The following is an 11,621-nucleotide window of genomic DNA, read 5'->3' as shown; positions in this document are numbered from 1 at the left end:
TCAGCTCCTATTTTAACCAAAATTAATGGTGTTAATACTGACATAATTCTTGTCTAGGCCTTGCTAAATCTGAGGTTGACAAGTCTCATATAGAGACCGCACATAAACTCAGAACTGCGCTACTGATTCATAATCATATGAATACAGTATGGGTACCGCTTGGCACAGGAGATTACTGCGGAGGGAAGGTCCAGCTTGACCGTTTCTGAGTTCCCTGTGCGACACACCTGATTTGAAAGAGGTTGGTATCTGACTCCAGCTAAAAACCAAAAATACTTAAGGCTCTGCCTCCCCTCCCCAAAAGATACCAAGAGCCACAGATGTGAGTTGTTATAATACTCACGGGAGGAATCAGGTCAATGTCCACCCAAGTCAAGGTTAAAGGCCCACTCATCTATGGATGAAAAGAATCATTTGATCACCTCTGTTAAGCATTGCCTATTTAAACTTAATTAATAGGGGGGAGAGAGGTTGGAGACCTTGCTGTTGTAAGAGCAAGCCCTTCACTGCCTCCCACCCAAATAAAAAAAGCCAACTGGCCTTGTACTAAAGAGCTGGTCTTGCCCCTTCTCACTGTTTCCCCTGCCTGTCATCAAAAATTGCGGAGGATTATCAGCTCAGTGTTATTCTAAAATTGTTTAGTTAAACTCAGCCAGGGTTCCAATGCCCTACTTAAAATGCAAACAGGTAGCTACCTATTCAGCACTAATTAGCATTATAAAGTCAGAGCCTACAGCCCAGCGCTGCTATTCTGTCAGTGCTTTAAAGACAGTCTTAGCCAGATACAGTTTACCATTAGAAAAGTTAGGGAATCCCACGGAAACAGGTTTTTTCTTTAGCCCTAAGAACTCAGGCAGAACTATTGAACATAGATAATTTTTCTGCCTCAGGCCACCCCCTTTTTTATTTTTGTTTTGTTAACTAATGGGAGGAAATGTGGCCTCCCTTCCCCCAGCCTGGAACCTGCTTGCTCAAGGTGGAGCTACCGGCTCATTCGTCCTGCCACGCCCACTGCTGGAACCTGCCTTTGCTGCCTGGAGGCACACACGTGTTCGTCCTGCTACTGGACCCTGAGTTACTTGGCGGGATATTGGGTTCCCTCCCCCTTCCTTTATAACTGAGTGTCTGAAAATAGTAAAATTGAGCCTTGATCAGAACTTGTTGTCTTGGCTCCATTGTTTCTTCCGCCCCGTCTAGATTCCTCTCTTTTCAGCGAACTGCCATTCTCAGTTGAACCGTTCGTGTTGTGGACTGCGGGCAGGCCGCAACAGCAGCGATGCTCCTGCCTCTGCCTCCAGAATGCTGGAATTTAAGGGCGTTTACTACAACACCCAGAAACATGGTTGTCTTTTTAAAAAACTGCTTAGTGTGTGTATTTGTGCGTGTGCATGTGCGTGCGTGTACACATGTGCTTGCTAGCCCATCAGCTTCTGGGTGAGATCTCTGATCTCTATCTTCTTTCTCACACTGCAGGCATGCTGCTACATGTAACTTTTAACTATGTGGGTTCCTGAGATCAAACTCAGGCCATCTGACTTGGTGGGCAGCATCCTTACCTACTAAGGCATCTCCCTGGCCATATGGAATAACCTACATAGCTGCCTCAAATATGGCAGAGAGTGCCACAGTGCCGAGTGCCACAGTGCGGAGGGCCACAGTGCCGAGTGCCACGGTGCCGAGGCCCACAGTGCCGAGGGCCACAGTGCCGAGGGCCACAGTGCCGAGGGCCACGGTGCCGAGTGCCACGGTGTTTGCAGGGCTGCAGGGGCTGATGGGCAAGTGAAAGGGCCAATTTTGTTGGGGTGTGGCTTTGGAGTAGTGAAGGATGAGCGTCCATTTTCACATGTGTCTGATAGCACTCAACACCTAACACTGCCCTCAGCCCCATCCTTCACCACTGCCTCTGGCTGGAAGAACCCAGAGAGTCCCAGCTTCATGTAGGTCACCATCCAGTCCATGATCTGCCAGTCTTGTAAGTCTGAAATCCTCCATACAGCGCATTCTTGATAGGGAGATGGGTTTCAGTTGGGCGACATTGGTGGCTCTGTCCCCAGGCTGGAAGGCAGTTTTCTCTTTGCCACCTTGCTTAAAACAACCACATAGTTTATCTCAGATTTACCTCTGCATGAGCTAAGTGTCCTTTATGATCTGCAGTTTAAGATTTAAATAAATAAATAAATAAATAAATAAATAAATAAAACATATACGTAAGATTCGTGGGCTGGCGATGTGGCTCAGTGGTTAGGAGCATCTTCTGCTTTTACAGAGGACCTAAGTTCAGTTCCCAGTACCCATGATTGGTGACTCACAGCTACCTGTCACTCCAGCTCCAAGAAATTCAATACCTCTGGTCTTCATGAAGATTCATGTACGCATACCTACATGTAGACACACATGCTTACACATAATTAAAGATTTAAAATGTCACAAATGGCTCCAGATGGGTGTGAGCAAACCATTTTGGGAACCCTTGTATTTGCAGTGAGCACAAGTGGCCACTAGATGGCTCTGCAGCTCTTTGTGGTACCTTTGCCAAGCGCCTTGGCTCAATGATTCCCCGGGGGCCAATCCAGGAGAAGGGAGGAAATACAGAGCAATGTGGGACACTTAAAAAAAAAAAAAAAAAAAAAAAAAAAACAACCCAAAACAAAAACAAACAAACAAACAAAACTGAAGGCAACCCTACATCCAGAGACGCTGTCTTCTGAGTGGCTATAGGCAGGTGTGACGCTCATTCCCCAGCAAACATCTTGCTTGGCACAATTGATCCTCGATGCACACCCTCTCTGCACCCCACTTTCTGTTTGTCTCAAACTTTATGAACCAGGTACTCTCAAAGTCCAAGATCAGCGAGGTTAGGCTTTCCACTGATACTTGTATTTTCTCCCGAGTGAACCGGAAGAGGAAATGAGCACCTCTCTCAAAGGCAGGGAGACTCGCCCGCCTGGCCGCGCTGGCTAGGGAACAGGCACGGGCAGCTGGGCACTGGCATCCTGGCCCCGTGGGGGGTGGAGATGAGAGATACTGAAGTCTGAATGAGGAAATCCAGGGACACTGGGTTTTGAACAAGCGTCATGATGGAGGCCAAGAAGGGGCAAGCAATGGGGGTTCAAGGACAAAAAGTGTTTTTTGTGAGGTACCGCTGCCAAGTTCTTGAGTCCACTATCTCAAACTCCAAAGAGTATCAGGAAAAGAGCCTGGCCCAGCATCTTACCTCCACCAGGAGGCCCAGGAGTTAAAGACTGTGGGGGTGGGGTGGCCGTGAGGGGTTGGGGGGACTTGGGGGTAGGGGTATGGGGGTGGGGGAAATTGGTTCCCCCAAGGCTCATTTCCCTGCTTCCTCTCTCTGGGTGCTCTGAGTCCTAAAATTACACCAAGCTTTTCTCAGTAGGAGACAGGCATGCAAAACAGTTCAGTGGGCATGTGATTTGATTATTTTAATCCTAGCCTTCCATTTTCTTTTTTTTTTGGTTTTTCGAGACAGGGTTTCTCTGTGTAGCCCTGGCTGTCCTGGCACTCACTTTGTAGACCAGGCTGGCCTCGAACTCAGAAATCCGCCTGCCTCTGCCTCCCGAGTGCTGGGATTAAAGGCGTGCGCCACTACGCCCGGCTCCATTTTCAAACTCTATATATATATTTTTAAAGAAATGCATACCTGTATTTGTTTTATTCTTTAAGGTAATTTTCCAAGCTTACAACAAACCCCAGCTTGCTGTTCTAGGGCGATAGCATAGCACATACATGGTCTAGGCTCAGTCTACAGCACTGAACAAGGGTCCGGGCTCAGTCTATGCACTGAACAGCAAGCAAACCCAGCCTCCTATTCCTCCCTTCCCTCAAGGGTTTACATAAAACAAAACAAAACAAACAACAACAACAAAACCTGTGTATGAGTGTTTTGCTGGCATCTATGTGTGCCCATCACATTTGTGTGTGGTGCCCCTGGAGGCTGAAAGACAGGCACTGGATCTGGAGTTAACAGCCTGCTGTGATTCACCGTGTGGATGACAGAAACCAGACCTGGGTCCTCTGCAAGAGCTCTCTGTGCTCTTAACTGCTGAGCCACACATCTCCAGCCCCATCCCTCCCCTCAGTCTTATCCCACAAAAGGAACCTCCTTGCTGTTATTTTATGCATTTAAATAAGCATATGCTTTAAAATAATACACTGCTATCCATTCACATTCTTTTTCTTTTTCTTTTTTCTTTTTTTGGTTTTTTGAGACAGGGTTTCCCTGTGTAGCCCTGGCTGTCCTGGAACTCACTCTGTAGACCAGGCTGGCCTCAAACTCAGAAACCCACCTGCCTCTGCCTCCCAAGTACTGGGATTAAAGGCGTGCGCCACCACCTCCAGGTCACATTTGGTTTTTTTAGTCTATCTATCTATGTATTACCTATTTATTCAGGATCTCATTCCATGACCCTAGCTGAACTAAAATTTGTGGCGATCCTCCTGTCTCAACCCCTTGAGTGTTAGGATTACAACTATCTACTATGTACCCAGCTTTTATTGTTTTATGTTGATATTTCAAGTCTGGATTTGATTGAGTTCTAGTTTTAAGCCAATTCCACTGCCCTTCATTCTCCCAATGTATTTTGTATCACAAGTGTTTACTGCATTTATTTATCAATTAGTGTGTGTGTGTGTGTGTGTGTGTGTGTGTGAGTGAGTATGTGAGTGTGTGTGTGTGAGTGTGTATGTGAGTGTGTGTGTGTGTAATGTGTGCCACAGAACACTTGTGGCGGCCAGAGGACAACTTTTGAGAATCGGTTTGCTCCTTCCATCCTGTGTCTTGGGGATTGAATTCAAGTTGCCAGGCTTGGCAGCAAACACCTCTGGCTTATATGCTACTACCCTAAGCAAGTCAGTTCTGCTTGTGCCTTGTGAGTTCTTAGTTGTTGGTGTAATGTGTAGTATATGGCTAAAATATTTTCTTTTCTCCTCTCCCTCCTCCTCCCTCCCCCCCCCCCCGGCCTGGAGTTTCCTATGCAGGCCAGGTTTGCCTCAGACTCCCAGAGATCCATCTGCCACTGCTGAGTGCTAGGGTTAAAGGCGTGCAACCCCACGTGCAACTCTACTGCTAGTTTTTAACTCAGTATTTCTGAGGATTGTTGTTGCTGTGGGTTGAACCCAGATTCTCATGAATGCTAAGCATATACTCTTCCACCCGGGCACACTCCCAGTGAGTCTGGCTGTTTGTATAATTAATTACTGTTTGTATAATTAATTACTGTTTGTATAATCATAGCCCCCTTCTCCAATCTACACTTCGTGTTCTCTGCTCCAGTTGCACAACCTCCCTAGAGTAATTTTTCTGGGTCTTATATCTTTGTCCCTCATCATTTTTCTTTTACAAATGTTTATTTAGGGCCTGAAGAGATGGCTCAGTGGTTAAGAGCACTCTGCTCTTGCAGAGGCCCAGGGTTTGAGTCACAGCACCCGTGTGGCAGCTCACAACCATCTGTAACTCCAGTTCTGGGGCACCTGACACCTTCTTCTGGCCTCCAAAGTCACCAGGTATGCACATGGTACATAGACACACATGTAGGCAAAACACCTATACACATAAAATATTTACTTAAAAAAAAGATTTACTTTATATGTGTGAGTGTTTTTCCTGCAAACATGTGGCTGGGGAGGTAGAAGACACATCATGCGCTCTGGACTGGAGTGAGACAGTTGTGAGCCGCCACGTGGGTGCTTGGAATCAAACACAGGTCCTGGCAAGGATAGCCAGGCCTCTTAACGAACCACTGAGCCATCATTTCATCCTGGAACATACATTAAAAAGAAAAAAAAAACAGCTTACTTAAATGTAATCAGTACACCATCCAATTAGTGCATCTACAGTGTTGTTTTATGGTTATTTTGTAAGATCACAAAGTCTGAACCTACCCACGCAATCGATGCTTTCAGAACATTTCAGTCATCCTCAAATACCCTTTAGCTGTTACCCGCCCCACCCACCCACCCCCAGTGTGAGCTAACCATCTCAACAGGTTAACTTCTTATGGGTTTCTCATACAAGTGGATCCATCACTCGGTTCTCTTCAGTGACCTCTTTCCCTTGCATGGAGTTTTCTTTCCACTCCCGCTGGAATTGAACCAGGATCATTTATAACACAACATGTATCAGTATAATATATCTATCTTATTTTTACAATAAAAACTTGAGGCAGAGCCTCATTTGTCCTTCGCTGGCCTCAAAGTCCCCATGTAGCCAAGAATGACCCTAAGTTTTCTGGTCCTCTTTTTACTATTCTATTTACTATTTCCCTTTTGCTGGGATTCCAGGCATGCACCATCTCGCCCAGTTTGTCTGACACTGAGATCAAACCTAGAGTTTCATTTCGATTAGGCACACAGTCCACCGACTGACCTACCTCCCCAGCCCAAAAAATTTAAAATATTAAAAGTATGAATAACATAAAATTACCTTATCATGACCATGAAACGTTTTATTACACCAATTCTTTGTTTATCACTTTATTGAAGTGTGTGTGTGTGTGTGTGTGTGTATGTGTGCACTTGTGTGTCACAGAATGTGTGTGAAGGTCAGACGACAACTTGTAGGGAGTCTGTTCTCTCCTTTACTGTGTGTATAGCGGGACTGTCGGGATCCATCAGCGATTAAATAATGACACAGAGACTTATTTATTGTAGCTAGGCTGTTAGCTGAGCTGACTCTCAGCTAGCTCAATCTAAATCAACCCGGCTATTCTAGCCTACGCCCCACCAACTATAGACTAGTTCTCTATATGCTCCTGTTCGACTATACACCTCTGTGTCTGGCTGGCAAATTTTCCCTTCTGATTTCTTCTCCCAGAGACCCTTTTGTTGCGGCCTGCCCGCAGTCCACAACACGAACGGTTCAACTGAGAATGGCAGTTCAGGCTGAAAAGAGAGGAATCTAGACGGGGCGGAAGAAAAGAATGGAGCCAAGACAACATACATTCTGTTCAAGGCTCAATTTTACTAATTCCAGACACTCAGTTATAAAGGAAGGGGGAGGGAACCCAATATCCCGCCAAGTAACTCAGGGTCCAGTAGCAGGACGAACACGTGTGTGCCTCCAGGCAGCAAAGGCAGGTTCCAGCAGTGGGCGTGGCAGGACGAATGAGCCGGTAGCTCCACCCTTGAGCAGGCAGGTTCCAGGCTGGGGGAAGGGAGGCCACATTTCCTCCCATTAGTTAACAAAACAAAAATAAAAAAGGGGGTGGCCTGAGGCAGAAAAATTATCTATGTTCAATAGTTCTGCCTGAGTTTTTTAGGGCTAAAGAAAAAACCTGTTTCCGTGGGATTCCCTAACTTTTCTAATGGTAAACTGTATCTGGCTAAGACTGTCTTTAAAGCACTGACGGAATAGTAGCGCTGGGCTGTAGGCTCTGACTTTATAATGCTAATTAGTGCTGAATAGGTAGCTACCTGTTTGCATTTAAAGTAGGGTGTTGGAACCCTGGCTGAGTTTAACTAAACAATTTTAGAATAACACTGAGCTGATAATTATCCACAATTTTGGGTGAAAGGCAGGGGAACAGGGAGAAGGGGGTAAGACTGGCTGGCTCCTAGTACAAGGCCAGTTGGCTTTTTTATGTTTTGGGTGGGAGGCAGTGAAGGGCTTGCCCTTACGACAGCAAGGTCTCCAACCTCTCTCCCCCCATTAATTAAGTTTAAATAGGCAATGCTTAACAGAGGTGATCAAATGATTCTTTTCATCCATACATGAGTGGGCCTTTAACCTTGACTTGGGTGGACATTGACCTGATTCCTCCCGTGAGCATTATAACAACTCACATCTGTGGCTCTTGGTATCTTTTGGGGAGGGGAGGCAGAGCCTTAAGTATTTTTGTTTTTTAGCTGGAGTCAGATACCAACCTCTTTCAAATCAGGTGTGTCGCACAGGGAACTCAGAAACGGTCAAGCTGGACCTTCCCTCCGCAGTAATCTCCTGCGCCAAGCGGTACCCATACTGTATTCATATGATTATGAATCGGTAGCGCAGTTCTGAGTTTATGCGCGGTCTCTATATGAGACTTGTCAACCTCAGATTTAGCAAGGCCTAGACAAGAATTATGTCAGTATTAACACCATTAATTTTGGTTAAACTAGGAGCTGAAAGTCTTTCCTCTTCATCTCTGTTATTCCCAGTAGCCTGAGGAACTAAGGACACCTTGCAGTAACAGCAAGGGTGAAAAGCCAGAGGCCAGCTAAGGGACTAAGCCCATCTCTATCAAAATAAGAACTAATCTCTGTAAATATATATGAAATTTCTACTTCCTTAGCTCTCCTGGTAAATCTAAATCTTATCTTAGCCTGAAAAGCCACATGCTGGGATGTCCTTGGGAGGGAGATTAGCAGTACCACCTGTTTGCTCTTAGGGGCGGAGAACTGGAGAATGTAGATTGACCTGCTTGAGAAAAGGAAGAAATCTAAACAATGAGAGTGTAGCAATGTAAATTTTCTGTTTGGAGAAGTCAAGGTACTTTATTTAGATGCAAATTGTAAAGCTAAAGCTAATCTCAAATTAGAAGTAACTGGGTGCCAGTGGCGTTCCGCTGCAGACTGACCTTTAATGTCAGTTTGCAAAAAGTTTAGGACAAATAAGGTGAAGGCAAGATGAGCCTTTGGTGACCTTGGGGGAAATGCTCTGAATTAACTTTGCTAGGTAATTTAGAATATAGGAATCTCTAATAATTGAACTGAATATTAGACCAGTCTAAGATTGAGTTAGAATGGCTGGTCACACTGAAGAAGAGTGAAAAATCATTATGACTCTATTAAATGACTAATTTTACTAAGTCTGAATATACAGTCTCTGATGTACTATTGCCATAAAGTTAAAAGGCTAGAAGCTAGTCTAAACTGGAAAAATGACAAGCAAGGATTTAAGGTAAACTTCCCTTGAGAAGCATTAGTTAATAAAATACTTTCCACTTAGGGAACAATATATACTGAAAGATTAAAACTTTTGGCTTCTTGTAAAGAAGCAGAAACAATAAACATTTTTCTTACATAATGTAAAGCTATATTAGCCATACGTAGAGGCAAAATTTTCTAGTGATTACCAGTTTACTAGAAGCAAAAATCTTTGAATTTAAGCATTATTTTAAACATCTGAATAGATCTGTAACACTGTTAAAAAGAAATTTTCTTGAACACAGGGAAAAACTTTTTTGGGCATTGTTTGCAAAACAAAAGAAAGGGCCACAAGCCGCTCTGGGACTGCCCAGAGCCCTGTATTGACTCAAAGGTAAAATACTTTTTAATCTGAGCATTAATCTTAACTTTGCAATCAAACTGCAAGCTGCAGTCAATGGAACAATGGCAGTTTTAACCATAATTTTTAAGTTTTTGTGCAAGGTTAGGATAATACCTACAACTTTGGGAAAGCAAAACCTATGTTTAAAACAATTTATCACTGTTAAAATCAATATTAGAAGCATTACTATCATATTACGAAGTTTGGATATCAATTAATACCTATGAATACCTATTAAAGCAAGCTTTAACGCTTTAATAAAGAGGCATTGCTTTATATCTTATCTTAAATTTTACTATTTAGGATAGGAACCACATTAATCATTATCTAAACTAGAAATATCTTAAGAGACTCAGCCTCTGAAGCTTAATCTCAAACTCTAACTCGCTTCAGGGCCTCACCAACTTTCTCCCAGGTTCCACAATCTATCTTTTCTTCTTCTTTGAACCATGGACAACAGCTATCTATCTTATCTAAAAGATTTCTGACTTTGAACCCTTCCTTCTTCCACCTAAGCAGCTTTCTAAAAAGCTGCGGCACACCGCCTGTCTCCGTATCTAGTTCCGATTAACGAACTACTGACCCCAAGCAGAAACAGTGTTGGGTCAGCACTGATTCAAACTTGATTCGTATCCTACCGCATCCTCAGCAACACTTTACAAAACTGAAATTTTTTAGGCTAGCGCTAGCATGTGTACCTGTCCGTTGCTCCGATGCTCCTCCGATACGAAGATCCTTTCCTTTCTTGTGGAGCTCCACACAGCAGTCGTTTCTCTTAGCATCCCTCTGCCATTCTTCAGGTCCCAGTTCTGGCGCCAACTGTTGCGGCCTGCCCGCAGTCCACAACACGAACGGTTCAACTGAGAATGGCAGTTCAGGCTGAAAAGAGAGGAATCTAGACGGGGCGGAAGAAAAGAATGGAGCCAAGACAACATACATTCTGTTCAAGGCTCAATTTTACTATTTTCAGACACTCAGTTATAAAGGAAGGGGGAGGGAACCCAATATCCCGCCAAGTAACTCAGGGTCCAGTAGCAGGACGAACACGTGTGTGCCTCCAGGCAGCAAAGGCAGGTTCCAGCAGTGGGCGTGGCAGGACGAATGAGCCGGTAGCTCCACCCTTGAGCAGGCAAGTTCCAGGCTGGGGGAAGGGAGGCCACACCCTTTCTCTGCCCGGAAGTTCCACCCTCCACTTCCTGTCTAGCTACTGTCCATCAGATCTTTACTAAAGCCAATCAGCAAGTGAGGAAGGTGAATGTTTACAGAATGGGAAACCAGGTGATCGCCACAGTCCTCGCTGGTACAGAATGAGACATACAGAGGCGTACCTTCACATAGTGCACCCCAACACATGTGTGTCCTGGCAATCAAATTCAGGCTGTCAGGCTTGGCAGCACTCATCGATGTATGATGTGAACTTCTGTAAGAGTGGCCCTCAGTCAAGTGCATTCATGCTGTGCAGAGGATTTACTATGTCTCTCCATTATCTGCTACACAGCTCACCAAACCCCTTCTCCCTTTTGCACTGCATGATAACCATCCTTACTTAGAGTTTGCACTACCCCATTTTTGCTTCACCAAATGGAGTTACCTCCCTACCCCCCAAATTTTAATTTTTTAAGATTTATTATTATTTCTGTGTGTGTGTGTTGGAGCCTCTGGAGCTGGAGTTACAGTAGGTTGTGAGTTGGGAACTCAGTGTCTCTGGAAGAGCACTCCAGCCCCATGGTTCTACTTTTGTTTCTAAGTCTGATGAGCTTCGTGTAAGTAGAAGGAGACAGTATTTTTGTGGTTTACATTGTCCCACTGAGGAGTATGCTCTCAAGCTTCATCCAAGTGGTAATGATGACAGAGCATCAAGAAATCATGTCTTTTAGAGAGTCTCATATATTTCAAGAAGGTCCCCAAATGGATATGTAGCCAAGGATGGCCTTGAACTTGGTTTATGTAGTGCCAGGGGCCAAGACCAGGGCGCTGTGCATGCTGGGCAAGGAGCCTCGTCCCCACATGCCTGAATTTCTTTCTGTTTGGAGGCTGAGTAACTTTCCATGGGATGTCTATGTCACATTTCCTTCGTATGTCTGTCAACAGACACAGTTGTCTCCAGTCTCTGACTACTGTGAGTGATGCAGTGATGAACTCGATTGTACAGATAGATTCAATCCCCAGTTTAAAAGTCTTTGCAGGGGTCCTGGGGTGATGACTCAGTCAGCAGAGCACTTGCCAGAAACATGAGGACCTGCATTTGGATCCCCAGAACATAGGTGAAATGCAGGCAGGGCAGCATGTGTTAATTCCCAGATAGAGCTTGCAGCCAGCCTAGCTGAATATATGCATGTGAGGCTAATGAGAAACCCTGTAT

This window comes from Mus caroli, unplaced genomic scaffold (genome assembly GCF_978045245.1).
Source record: "Mus caroli unplaced genomic scaffold, Mus_caroli_1 scaffold_13, whole genome shotgun sequence".
In the NCBI taxonomy this organism is placed as follows: Eukaryota; Metazoa; Chordata; class Mammalia; order Rodentia; family Muridae; genus Mus; species Mus caroli.
This window is presented reverse-complemented; position numbering follows the sequence as displayed.